Source organism: Sminthopsis crassicaudata, chromosome 5 (genome assembly GCF_048593235.1).
Source record: "Sminthopsis crassicaudata isolate SCR6 chromosome 5, ASM4859323v1, whole genome shotgun sequence".
NCBI lineage: Eukaryota > Metazoa > Chordata > Mammalia > Dasyuromorphia > Dasyuridae > Sminthopsis > Sminthopsis crassicaudata.
In genome coordinates this window covers 290,288,293-290,303,449 of record NC_133621.1, presented here as the reverse complement: position 1 = coordinate 290,303,449, position 15,157 = coordinate 290,288,293, and the positions used below count along the sequence as shown (strand labels likewise).

Genomic DNA, 15,157 nt, shown 5'->3' with positions numbered 1-15,157 from the left:
GTGTGTGTGTGGAGGGGGAGAGTTTAGATTGAATTTAGAGATTTGAAGGGTTTTCATGTTCAAGAGAGGTTAAACTTGTTCTGACCGCAGATTATTGAACTAGGAGGAAAGAATAAAAATTGGCAAAGAGTCAAAGTTATACTTAATGTTGGGGAGGGGGAACAATTTCTAAATAAATAGCACTGTTCCAAAGAAGGCTAGGTTACTATCAGGTAAAATTGGATCATCCCGAAATCGTTCATATAATTGCTCATCCTAATATCTGGATTCTAATTTTTGGAATATATTGCAAATTCTTGTTTAACTAGGGGCTAATCTGGAAGGCCATTGAGCTTCTGATAATTGCCCCATACCGGTGGACTCTGAATTTCCATGCAAGTCACAATATACAATACAAAATCGAAAAGTAAGCTAGTCCCAACCCTTAAGGAGCTCATATTTTAATGGGGGAGATAACACCTATAGAAGGCTTTTGCTGAATGTCAGATGAAAAAGTCCCATGGTCCATAGGGCAAAGTGGCAAAGCAGATGGTAAAGTCTCTTCTTTAATATAATTTCTCCTGATAAAATCATATCAGTTTTTTATGTTAAGCTTTTTGAACATACCAAGGTCTTTAATGAGGAGAACTTCTCTCCCTCCCCTCAGGTCTTTAGTAGCTATGATGATAGGTACCTGCAGGAATAGAAGCCAGGCTGCATCTCTGCAAGGGTTGCTTCCCAGGAATAATTCATGGCAGACATTGAACTGGAATATCATTATTCCCTAGGCTCTTGGATCTGGATCTTCAGCTGCTCCCATCAAGATCTGAGGGGAAATGGTGGTCAAAATGGTAGTGGTGGTTTGATCCGTTGAGTGTATACTACATCTCTCCTCAAGAGTGTCTCACTGCTTCAGCTAGCCTGGATCACTTGCCAGTTCAGATATATTTTGTTGTCATTTTATGGGGATAGTATTGATTAAAGTTATCTAGTGTTTGATTAACCCAAAGATCCAAGGTTTAGGGGCAAGAACTCACTATTTAACAAAAAATGATGAGAAAACTAGAAAAATTTTGGCAAAAAGCAGGCATAAAACATTTCACAACATATATTAAGATAAAATCAAAATTAATAAATTATTTAGACATAAAAGATTAAATCATAAGTAAATTAGGAAAGAATGGAAAATTTTACTCTTCAGATCTATGGATAAGGGATATGGATAAGTTTATGATCAAATAAGAGATAGAGAGAGTTATGGGAAGTAAAATGGATAATTTTGATTACATGAAATTAAAAAAATACACAAACAAAACTAGTTTGACTAAAATTAAATGAAAAATGGGAAACTAGGAAAAAAATTTTATGAGTTTTTCTAAAAAAAATGGCCTCATTTTCAGATATATAGGGAACCTAGTCAAATTTCCATATAAAAAAAGCCAGGGAATGCCCTGTTAATGTGAATAAGCAGTTTTCAGATGAAGAAATCAAAACTATATAATCACATTAAAATGCCCTAAATCTTTAGTTAATAAAGAAACATATAATAAAAACAACTTGGACATACCTCCTTACACCTATCAGATTGGATACAAACCAGGAAAAAAAAAAAACCAAATACTGAAAAGGGTGTGGAAAACACTAATGCACTGTTGGTAGAGTTGCAAACTAGCACAACCTTTCTACAGAAAAATTCGGAACTATAGCCAAAGGGTTATAAAACTGTTCATACCTTTTGATTCAGCAATACTAATACAAGGTCTATATCCCATAGAGATTAGAGAAAAGTGAAAGGACCTATTTGTACAAAAAATACTTCTAGTAGCTCTTTTTGTGATGATAACGTGTTGTAAAGTGAAGGGATTCCCAATAATTGGAGAATGGCTGAACAAATTGTCTTGTATGACTGTTGTGGAATACTCTATGCTATAAGAAATAATGAACAAGATAGTTTTAGAAAAACCAGGGAATTCTTATATAACTGACACAGAGTAAAATGAACAGAACCAGGAAAACACTGTACACTGTAATAATAATACTATATGATGATCAACTGTGAATGACAGTGATCAAGATAATGCTCTAAGAGAGTGCCAAAAAATCCATGATGAAAAATACCATCCAGTTCTAGAGAGAGACCTGGAACTCTGATAGTATCATGAAGCATACTTTTTTTCATTTTCTTTATTTTGTCTGTTTGTTTGTTTTTTGTTTTTAATAAAATGCTTTTTTTTTCTTTGGTAGCATGGCAAATATGGAAATATGTTTCACATGATTGCACATAAGTATATTAAATTGCTTGTTTTCTTCAGGGGTGGTAGAGAGACCAGAGAAAAGGAGAGGATTTGAAACAATACATTTTAAAAATTGAATGTTAAAGTTTTCCATAATGGAATTGGCAAATATTCAACAAAACATACACTTAAAAAGTGACCATCTTCTGCATATAAATATTCATTTCACAATTGTTTATAATTCTACTTTACTGTTGGCCCTGGCAGGGCACAATTTGAAATTTCATGACTGAGAAAAGCTTTCTGAAAAATAAAGAACCAAGAATTCTTAATCTCTGAAAGACTCTATGAATACATTTCACAAATGAATAGAAAAAAAATTACAACTTTCTTTTCACTTACCATTGATTTCCACTTTAATCTTATATATTTTATTGTGTACATTTAGAAAAATTTTGAGTTGGAGTCCAAAGACTAAAGCCATATTGTCAAAAGGATCCAAAACCTAATAAAAGGTTAAGAATCTTGGCCCTATGGGAAAACCACTCTCTAACTTCCTTTTTCTTCCTAAGCCAAAGTGCTTGCTTAATTCTTTGTCATTTGGGAAATAATAAAGGACATAATCACCTCTGTCTCTTCCATCTCCCCAGATCCCCACATCATGATTTTTGTTAGGTGTACTATGACTGATACTTTGGCCTTACATTTTCCTAGAAAAGAAAGAAAACACATCTTGATTGGCTACTGTACTCAGAATGGGTCTCAAAAACAACTAAGAAAACCACAGTGATCTTGGCAAACAAACAATCGAAAAGTACAGGTGCTGGGAGCTAGCCCAAGCCCAAAGCAAACACAGTTTGGCAGGTAACAAAGGAAGGTACTTTTCATTCGGAGAAATTTATTTCTTTTAAATATTTGCAATCCACAGCCGCCTGATAGCACATAACGCCACTTAGCATGATTTCCGGACAAAGGAGACGGCTTGTGGCAAGGAGCAGATGCTTGAGTAGCCCCGTGTGGCGTGAGGTTCACCATCCATCAAGAAAATCAATATTTACAGTTCTGGTATCTTTGTCATGAAAGTTTGCCCTCCTCAAAACACACAGACACACACGCGTGCACACACACACATACACAAATAAGGGGACTGTGTTTTAATGTACAGGGACCCATTTTTACTTGGGCCAGGTATGATTGAGAGAAACAAGGTCTTCACTGTGAGGAATGATTAACCCAACTAAATCAATATGCCTGGTTTTCCAAGGAGTAGAAGTATCTGATGAAATCAACACTCTTTTTGCCATTTGTTCAGTCAGAAGATAAGTAAGATTTGCATGTTATACTCTAGTCAAAGTGGCTTTTACAAGATAAAAAAAAAATAATAAATAACCCACCATTCTTCCCCTTGGAACTTGTCCACATGGAATGAAATTGAATTGGTTTTTTAATTGTTTACATAATTTTCTGAGAGTGGTGATTTATTCTTGAAAGGCTAACCTTGATGCTTTAACCTGAACATCTGTTTTCCATTGAATGGGCCTTTAAGTGAACATTTAATAAAACAGAAGATGGGGGAGCTACTTTTGACTCAAGTCAACATAATTAATTTTTTATTGAGTACACAGTAAACACTGTCCATCTCCCCTCCTATGACAATTAATGAGAGATATCATAGAGCAGGGCTTGAAGAGCCAATCTTGGAGTCACGAAGATCTGATTCAAGTTCTATCTCTTCTATATCTTGAGAGGTTCACTATGTGATCAAATGTATTTTCCTTTGTAGATGGAAGGATAATAGTATTTATGGGCTGATTTTATATGTAAAGGCCATTCAACCAATCCATTGGATCACATTTGGGAAAGAATGTAGTTCTTTCAATAGATTTAAAGTGGGAGGATCCAACAAAACTATATTGTCCTGGTGATGATAAATGAATGAAAATAATGGATCCCCAAAATTTTGGAAGAAGGACAATGACAAGTGACACAAAAGTCAATGGAGAGATGTGATATGGAGGAAAAGCTAGGAGATTTTGAATTAAAATAGAAGTACCGCTGCTATTTAGTATCTATGTGACTTTGAGTAAGACACTTTGCCTCTCGGGGCCTCCGATACTTATGTGTAAAATCAGGGAGTTGACAAAGTTATGATCAAAGTCTTTCCATCTTTAAGACCAATATTTCAATGTAAACAAGCTTTAGGATGTTACCAATGATGACTACAAAACTAGGGAGACATCATTAAAGATACCAATGACTGGAAAGGAAGTGGGCTGGCTAAATAATGGTCCTATGAGGTAATAGATGAATAGCCATAGTGAATAACAATGGTAACACAAAGAAGTAGACAAAGCACTCAGGAATATTGAGTTTGTGCTTGATTGAGGATTAATAGAAAGAGGGGGCAGCTAGGTGGCACAGTGGATAGAGCACCAGCCTTGAATTCAGGAGGACCTGAGTTCAAATCTGGTCTCAGACACTTAACACTTCCTAGTTGTGTGACCCTGGGCAAGTCACTTAACCCCAGCCTTAAAAAAAAAAAAAAAGAAAGAAAGAAAGAAAGAGGATTAATAGAAAGAAACAAAAATCCCATGGGAGGAAGGAGATGAGTTTTGATCTGTGCACTAGGGGAGAGGGGGATATTCATATGTTATATCAGTTATTTCTTACAGCAGCATCACAATTATTATTTCCCCTGTTTTGCAGATGAGAAAACTGAGATTGAGACAGGCTATTGACTTGCCCATAACTACTAAATATATGGATTTAAACATTTGTCTTCCTAACACCAGATCCAGTGCTCTATCTTTGTACCATATTCTTTTATGGATCACTACTGCGATCTCCTACTAGATTCCTTTTCCTTTTATACTGGTCTTCATCATTCTTTGCTGAATTGCCATGACCAACAGAAGAGACAATACCTGAACAAAAGTCACCATGTTTATTTATCTCTTATTAAGGTTGCAGATGACTGATTTTTTTCCCTTTAATGAAATTGAGAGGTATATGTGATTAAAAGTATTTCCCTTTTTAGATGGAAGGATAATAGTATTTATGGGCTGATTTTTTATGTAAATGACATCCATTTTGAATATTTAATCAACCCATCAACAAGCATTTATCAAGCATTTACTATGTGGCAAACATCTTGCTAAGAGCTGGAGATACAAATAAATAAATAAATAAATAAATAAATAAATAAAAACAATCTCTCACTTCCCAAGACTTCACTTTTAATTTTTTTTTTTTTACTAAAGCTTTTTAACTTTCAAAACATATGCATGAATACTTTTTCAACATTAACTCTTGCAAAACCTTGTGTTCCAACTTTTCTTCCCCTTCCCCCAATCCCCTCCTTTAGATAGCAAATAATCCAATATATGTTAAACATAGTAAAAATATATGTTAAATCCAATATACGCATATATATTTATACAATTATCTTGCTGCACAAGAAAAATCAAATCAAAAAGAAAAAAATGAAAAAGAAAATAAAATGCAAGTGAACAACAACAAAAAAAGGGAAAATGCTATGTTGTGAACCACACTCAGTTCCCACAGTTCTTTCTCTGGTGTAGATGGTTCTTTCCATCACAAGATCTTTGGAACAGGCCTGAACCATTTCATTGCTGAGAAGAGCCACGTCTATCAGAACTGATCACATAATCTTGCTGTTGCTATGTACAATGGTCTTCTAGTTCTGCTCATTTCACTCAGCATCAGTTCATGTAAGTCTCTCTAGGCCTTTCTGAAATCATCCTGCTGACTGTTTCTTATAGAATAATAATATTCCATAACATTCATATATCATTACTTATTCAGCCACTCTCCAACTGAAGGGCCTCCACTCAGTATTCAGTTTCTTGCCTTTACACAAAGGACTGCCACAAATATTTTTGTACATGCAGGTCCTTTTCCCTTTTTAATTATCTCTTTGGGATACAGCCCCGGTAGAGACTGCTGGATCAAAGGGTGTGCACCATTTCACAGCCCTTTGAGAGTAGTTCCAAATTGCTCTCCAGAATGGTTGGATCACTTCACAACTCCACCAACAATGTATTAGTGCAGGACTTCCATTTTAACAAAAAAGACTATGTATATAAATCATTGCATATAAAACAAATACAGAGTAGATGGAAGGTAATCTTAGACTGGCAAGAGTAATTGTGTGGAGGGATTCAGAAAAAAAGTATAAGAAAGGTTTCCTGGAGGAGGTAGTTCTTGAGTTTTAAGGAAACCAGGAACTGAGCACTATTTAAGCACTTTTGTTTTTAAAGGATCCCAAGGGACCACTAAGTGTCTACAAATCTTACTTTAAGCTCTATGGCAGTAACTGAAATCTTCCTGACCTAAAAAGGTTAGTACTATAAATCTACTTTACCATTTGGGGTGAAATTAGACATCAAGGGGATCTTGATTATGAAACTCACCAAGTATCAGAATTCTGTATTATTTAAGGGCTTTTAGTTTTTGTAATTTCTGTGATCCACACTGAGTTCCATTTTTAGAGATGACTCACATTCCTCAAGAAGGGATTGCCAATGATATCTTTTACCATGTGGATCTTAGTATGTTTATTTCCTTCTTCAATATAAAATTGTACCTGGTGGCTTTTTTTTGGCTATTTTGATTTTTGAAAAAGGAATACTTTAGGATGAGTTCCAGCCAACTGATGTCACACAAAGAAAAGGAATGTAAATCTCTTAATTCTTATCAAAGGATAGCCGAAAACATAATTGCTACTATCATGAGCAACAAAGACCTGACTTCCCACTTCATTGCTTCTGAGTGTCATTTTTTTTTTTTTTCCTGAGGCATTTGGGATTAAGTGATTTGCCCAGGGTCACACAGCCAGGAAATGTTAAGCATCTGAGGTCAAATTTGAACTCAGATCCTCTTGACTTCAGGGCTGATACTCTATCTAGTACACCAACTAGCTGCCCCTAAGGAGACAATTCTTTATATACCTTTGTACCTAATTGTAGAAGTCAGCTAGGTAGCCCAATGGATAGAGTGCTGGACCAGGACAGACTTATCTTGCAGAGTTCAAATCTGGTATTAGATTCTAGCTGTGAGATCCTTGGCAACTCACTTACTTCTGCTTGCCTCAGTTTCCTCATTTGTAAAATGATCTCAAGAAGGAAATGGCAAAACACCCTAGTATATTTGCCAAGAAATTTCCCCAAAAAGGGATTACAAAGAGTCAGACATACTGAAAATGGCTAAACAACAACATGCTAGGCAAAGTGCTTATTGTTGTTGGTCTTTCTTTCTTGAAGAGGACGGTGTACAAAGAAAGGTAAAGTACAATCCCTGTTCTCAAGGAGCTCACTCACCGTCTAATGGGGTAGATACAACATGCAAATTATTATGTACAAACAAGGTGTAATTAATATAAAATGGAAATAATCAACAGAGGAAAGGCACTGGAACTAAGAGAGCTTGGCAAAGGATTCCTGAAATAAGTGGGATTTTAGTTAGGACTTGAAGGAAAGCCAAGAGGCAGAGATGAGGAAGAGTACTCTAGATAAGTGGGAAAGCCAGTTGCAATGCTTGAAGACATTTGAAGGTGGGGTGCCTTTTTGAGAAGTAGAAAGGGATTTGAAGTTGGGGTGTATTGTCTGAGAAGTAGTAAGGGGCCACTGGAAAATGGTGGTAGGGTTAAGGTGTAAGAAGACTGGAAAAGGCATATTACAGAAGACTTGAAAGACAAACAGTAAATCTTATATTTGATACTGGAAGTTATAGGGAGCCACAGCAATTTATTGAGTAGAGATGTGATGTATCAGATCTGTGCTTTAGGAAAAGTTGACTTTTACATGGCAGAATGACTGGAGTGGTAGGAGACTTGGGGGTAGGCAGATTCATTAGAAGGATATTATTACAATAATCCAGGTATAAGTGATGGCTATTTTATTTTATTTTTGCTGAGGGAATTGGGGTTGTGACTTGCCCAGGGTCACACAGCTAGGAAGTGTTAAGTATCTGAGGCCAGATTTGAACTCGGGTCCTCCTGACTTCAGAGCTGGTACTCTATCTACTGCATGGTTATCCATGATGGCTATGTTAAAAGAGAGAAGGGGATATATTAGAGAGATGTTGCAAAGATGAAATCAATAAGTCTTGGCAAGAGATTAATTAGATTTGAGGGCAAGGTATGCTGAGAGAGAGTGAAAAGCTGAGAATAACATCTAGATTGTGAGCCTGGGGGAATGGGAGGATAATGATACCCTTGGTGATAGGAAAGTTTTGAAGGAAAGGATGGTTTAGAAGTAAATAAAATGAGCTCAATCTTGGACATGCTGAATTAAAAATATCTACTGGATATCCAACTGGAGATGCGTGAAAGGCAGTTGCAGATGGGAGACTGGAGAACAGCACAGAGGTTAGGGCTAGAAAAGTCATTTTGAGAAATCATAAACATAGATTTGATAATTAACCGTATGGAGATCACCTTGATGAGATCACCAAGTGAAGAAGTATAAAGCAATGCAGATAGCAAATGATAGTCCACAGGTCAAAGCTGGACAGTTATTTGTTTTTGTGTGTTCCCAGCTAAGAATGGTTTTATATATATATATTTGCTTTTTGCTGAGGCAATTGGGTTAAGTGACTTGCCCAAGGTCACACAGTTGGGAAGTGTTAAGTGTTAAGTATCTGAGATCAGATTTGAACCCATGTCTTCCTGACTTCAGGGCTGGTGCTCTATCCACTGCACCATCTAGCTGCCCCAGCTTTATATTTTTAAATAAAGTTTTGTTTCATTAAAAAATGAAAATAAAAATATCCTTAGCTCCATAAGCTTCCTGCTTATCTCTCATACTTTCCAATTTCTATCTTTTCTTATTCTAGTGGCATTAATTTTCTTTGTTCAAACGCTGTGCTCTGTTCAAGTGTCAAACCACTACTATCATGACTTTGTATCTTAACTCACTCAATAATCAGCCTTCTTAGCCTGTTGGATTTAAAGTCCAACTCAAATGGAACCACCAGCAGAAGCCTTCCTTAATCTTGCCAGTTGGGGATAACCTTTATCCCTTTGTCTATCTCCCATGTTACTTTTCCTTCTTACCATAATGATTGGGATTACTTTTCTCTTCTGTTACCATAACGATTAGGATTGGACCCAGAACTTCATCGATTTAGAGAACTCCCTATAATCAGCAACTCCTTCTGCTAATGTAGGTTGGCACCTTCACTGAAACTTATGGTCTTAGAGAGTTGCCTAGAACACCAATTCTCCATCCACTATATTGTGGTGCCATTCACCAGGGTATAATACTTTGTATTATGATTTTTTTTGCATATTTATATCAGGCCTATCTCCTTAATAGATGATAAGGAGCATAAAGAAAGGACTCCATATTATCTTAACTTTGAAAATTTAAGGCTTTAATACAGTATTTTTAATACAGTAGGGAACTAAATGCTTCTTACATTATTGGATTAAAAACAATATTGTCATTGACTAACTTGAATTGCATTACTATTTTCAATGTCATGTAAGAAAAGCTATCAAGAGAGAAAAAGAGACACTAAATTTCATAGGGCTTGATTTTTTAAGCACATTTTTTTAAATCAATGACTTTCAATCCTGAAAACCTGTTGCTATTACTACTACTTCCGTCTTTTAATATTCCAGTTGCAAATTAGGTCATTTCATTTGATAACATTGATTAAGGTCATATGTTCCAGCTTTAAAATTTTTTTTAATGTTTTCATTGATTCCTTTTTTTTTTGGACACATTTGATCACTTCCTAATAAAGAACCTACCATAGAAAGCTTTATCATAAGAAGCTTATGCAAAACTATGTAATTATGTGATCGCAACTGATGTGTATATGCACATTTCCCTTTTTGTTTTATTTATTATCTGTATAGGAGTATTACTTTAATATTAATAATTGGACCACATGTCTTTTGTGTGTTCCTGAATATTGCTGCTTTTTAATGTTTTCTTTACTTATAATATTTTTAGTCATATAGGTTATTTTTTGTTTTCTGTTTTCTCTGCATCAATTCATATTGTTTCTTTGAATTCCTCATATTTATTATTATATGTAATGCCAGATTTTTATCAGAGATGTTTGTTACAGATTTTCTTTTTCTTTTCAATCTTTATCTTGGCTGCATAGATTTTCTTTGTGCAAAGCCTTTTGTTTTTATATGATAGAAATGCTTTATTTTGTCTTTCACAACAGATTTTTTCCCCCCTTAGTATTGTCTTTCCCTATCCATAGTTGTGAAAGATAATCATTGTTTTCAAATTTGTCATAATGCTACTATATTTATCTTATTTAACTATTTGGAATACATTTTGCAATATGAGATAAAATTCTGCTTTAAATACATATAGCACTGAATTTTTCTAGTTGTTTTTTTTTTCCTGCTAGCTCTTTTTCTAATAAAAGAATTTTTCCTACATGAACTTATGTTTTAAAGTTTATTGACTGAGTAGACTTCTATACTCATTTGCTTCTACGATTTGCTTATTGAATCTCTCACATTGATCTAATTTTTTATTTTTCATCAGTATTTACTGCTCTATGATGCTCAAAACAATCTGGTCTTTTGCTCTTCTAAACAAATTGGATTATTATGTTACCTAATCTTATAAACAATTTCCTTAGCAGTTTTATTGATATAGTGTTAAATTTCTAGATTAATTTGGGTACTATGATTATTATTATATTGATATGGCCAAACCATAAACATTGAATGTTTTTTCATTTTTTGATTTCCTTTATGTAAATATTATAAGTATATTTATTTGACTTCTGTGATTTTTTTCTTGTAGGTAAATTTCTTTTAATTTATTTATGTGTTTATTATTTATTAGTTTAGTTTATTTATTTGTTTATTTTTGTTTTCATCTATTTTATGCTCATTGTAGTTATTTTCCATAGAATTTCTCTTTCAATCTTCTCTTGTTTTTTAAATTAATTTTATACCCAAATACCACATATGATATATATTTATTTTATACCTTGCTATGCCGCTAAAGATATAGTCTCCTTCTTTATTGACTTTTTATGTTTTTTTAAATTAAACAATTAGATCACCTGCAAATCAAGGCATCTTTCCCTCTCCTTTGCCAATAATTGTTTTCTTAATATTTACAAATTTTATTCCTTTAGATGGCATTTCTAATACTATCAAACAATAATGGAGTCAGGAAATATTCTTGCTTTACCCCTATGCTTTTTGGGAAAGCTTCCAGTGATTTTTCCATTACAAATCATCATAGTTCTTGGTTTTAGGTAAGTGCTTTTAAACATATTAAAGAAAAGTGCTTCTATTCTTATGTTTAAGTACTTCTCTCACCTGGGATGTGGCTTTTATATATATATATGTGTGTGTGTGTGTGTGTGTGTGTGTGTGTGTGTGTGTCTGTATATATATATGTTTAATTTTAGAATCTCTGCTCTGGGATAATATTGTCCTGATTGATGTCAATGAAGTAGCAGATGACTGACAGAAACCTATGTTTTATGAAGCCAATTGTGGAAATAGTATGACAAATAAATATTTTTGAAGGGAACATAGTAAAAATGTAAGAAATAAGTACCCCAAGTATTATCTAAAGGTTCAATTTATTGTGGCCCTTAAAGATGTGTAGATTATTTTTTTTTGTATTGGGGGGAAAGTTGTAGTTAGAATTGATGGCAGACAGATATGAAAAGCAGTACAGGATGGTGGAAAGATTCTGGGTTGGAATTCTGGCTTGGACACCCCTACTGCATTACAATTCTTGACAAAGAGCTCAACATGTACGAGCTTCAGTTTCCTTATGGGTAAAATAATATACAATATTTTGCAAACCTTAAAGTCCTATCAACATATGAGTTCTCTGCCTTGTTCCTTTCCTTACAGACTTTGCATCTCAATACTCAGTAAGCTCCAAGGACTCTCAAAATGTGATGGTCTTTGACAGTCTTGCACAACTTGGCCCCCCTCCTACTTTTCCAGGCTTCTCACACTTTATTCATCTTCTCAAATTCAAATCTGGTCTCAAAAGCTTCCTCGTTGTGTTACCCTGACCTGTTTTGCCTCAGGTTTTTTTTTTTTTTCCCGTTTATAAAATAATCTGGAGAAAGAAATGGCAAATCATTCTGTATCATTACCAGGAAAATCCCAAATAGGGTTACAAAGCATCAGACATAACTTAAGATGACTGAACAACAACATGAGGGTTTTGCTTCTATCTCATCTAACTCATCTTACAATTAACTAGTAAACACTTATTAAATGCTTACTATGCTCCAGCCACTATATGCTAAATGCTGGGGATATAAAAAGAGGCAAAAGACAATCCCTGTTCTCAAAGAATTTATAATATAATACAGGAGACAATATATTCAAACATATGTATACAAAGCAAACTACAAACAGGAGAGATAGAAAATAATTAACAGGAAAAAATACCTGAATGAAGAAGGATGAGCAAAAGCTTCATGTAAAAGGGTGAGATTTTAGGTGGCTCTTAAAGAAAGCCATAGTCTATCTTTCTACAATTATAGATAACCACATACTTTAACATATTTAACATGTTTTGGCCTACCTGCCATCTGGGGGAGGGGGTGGGGGGAAGGAGGGGAAAAGTTGGAACAAAAGGTTTTGCAATTGTCAATGCTGAAAAATTACCCATGCATACATCTTGTAAATAAAAAGCTATTATATATATATACATATACATATACATATATATACATATATATATATATATACATATACATATGTATATATATATATATATATATACACATATACACATATTTAGCATTTTAGCAACCACATAAGACACCCACTTTGAAAGTTGCTGGGCAAGGACTACAGCCGATCATCTGCTATGAGGAAAGCAACTTCATCTCTCCCCTCCTTTCCTTCTGTCATTAGTTCATGGGTACCTCTCTCTGCCAGGATGAGCTTGGGACTTGGGGATGACCTTTTTAAGGTTACACAGAAATAAAGATTTAGAACTGGAAGAAACCTCAGAGGTCAGTTAGTCTCAGTGTCAGCAAACTATGGAATTGGTCTAGGCTCTAGTTTATTAACAAACCCTCCCTCATTTTATAGAGGAGTTAACAAGAAGGCTAAGTGATTTGTCCTGTGTCACAAAGATAGTCTCAGAGTTAACATCTGAACCCAAGTCCTTACTGAGGATCATAGATCTAGGGGAAAGAAACGTCAGAGGCTCTCCAATTTGCCTCATTCTACAGAGGAAGACACCTGAAGTCTAGAGAGATGAAAAGGTTTGGCCAAGTCCCACAAGTATTGAGTGGCCAAGCTGGGATTTGAACCCCAATTTTTTTATCCACAGTTTTGTTCTTTCCTCAGTGCTTTACTGATGATGATATAATTCTGTTCATTTCCTGGCAAAACAAAGCAGTGATAAAAATGACTATAAAGTTGTTTTGATTGTTAATTTATATATCCATCCATTTTTTAGAATCCCTATAGGAGTAGTCCCATCAATCTTGATTTCTGCTCTGGCTAAGGCCACTAGTTCCTATCCTTGCCTGGTTGAGGCCTTATTCTTTCTTCTGCAAATGAGGTTTAAGGATAGAAAAAGTGATAGGAAGTGATAAAGGTGATAGGAAAAGAAAACTATTTCTCCTTAAAAAAAAATAGTCATCAACAAACATTAATGCTTTAATATAATATAGAAAAAAAATCACATGTAAAACTGAACATCTGTTATACAGGGTTTTTTCTCCCCAAAATGAATATTAGATTTATATTTACAGAGAAAAGTCATGTGAATAGCGGATTAGGGACTGGATACCGAGGCAGCTCATGACTAATGTATACCGGCTTCAAAAGTGCCTTAACTGGTCTGTGTGCCAGGCAGCTCTTTACTGGCTAACAAAGTGCCTTCTTTAGTGAAGGGTTCCCTCACATGAGTGAAAGCCCAGGTCCAGGCCCGTTGACTTTAACATGGTAGAAACAAAATTGCCCTATTTGTATCCCCTTCTGACCTGTGAGAAAATGGCTCAAGCCTGAGCCTTTCAGGTAGCTCCCTCAGAAAGAGGAGATCCGTCACCCAATTGTTGGGTCCCGCTATTCTTTATGTGACTCCCAAGAGCTTGGGGGTGTGCCCACCCCACCACAAATACTGCTTTTCAAAACCCGAGAGGGACCTGGCATTTCTCTCTCTCCCCCTTCCTTTCTTTTCCCCTTTTCTTTCTTTCAGCTTGGCAGTTTGGAGAAGGTTGGCTTTTGGGGTGAAGTGATGCAAATAGAAACCCCAGGCTTAACCCTCAGGAAATCCAGGAAGCATCTCCCCTAGACAAGGGACGGGGACGGGCAAATGGAGCCGAGTCCCCGGGCGGCTGCTGGTCCCCATATAAATGCTCTGCCCCCTCTTTGTTCCAGCGGGAATCCAGAGAACAAAACCCGGACACAAAAGCAAGCAGCCCACGGCCAGTGAATGCAACAGTGTTTTCTTAATCCATGTGGATCAAAACCACGGACGTTTCGATTCTGTAAAGACCTTTCCCTCAGCATGCTGGCTTAATCGCTGGGATTAATAAAGCCCCGTTGCCTGGGCTGGCTGCAGCCTCCTGGCCTTTCCGAGGGCCTGGTTTTGTATGTGATCATTCTGAGGGGCCGCGGCGGAACAAAAGGCACTGGCGTCCGTGTGAACGCCGGGCCCACGGGGACTTCGGGGGACTCCTTGCCATTGCGGAGGGATACTGATCACATCTTCCAGGAGAGAAAGCTGGAGCCTGGTATTCTGCTGGAGACTCCGAGGGTTTTACCGGACTAAACATTAATTATTTTCAAAAACAATTAACGCATCCTCTTAAAAAAAAATACACACACACACACACATATTTGATACAATTTCCATCCTTTATCTTATACCTGCCCACTCTAGGTTCAGCCTTTCATCACGGGAATATTGAGTGAGTCTGCTGAGAGTCAGAGACCTGAATTC

At 35.8% G+C, this 15,157-nt stretch overlaps 1 long non-coding RNA gene across 1 annotated transcript in view; it reads left to right on the top strand.

Annotated features, from left to right (window-relative positions):
• LOC141543154 (uncharacterized) overlaps positions 1–14,790 on the top strand; it is a 31,116-nt gene extending 16,326 nt beyond the window's left edge. Inside the window, exon 3 of the long non-coding RNA XR_012482356.1 lies at positions 14,593–14,790. This is a non-coding gene — a long non-coding RNA (uncharacterized LOC141543154). The remainder of the gene's footprint in view (positions 1–14,592) is intronic.
• The last annotated feature ends 367 nt before the right edge of the window (positions 14,791–15,157 follow it).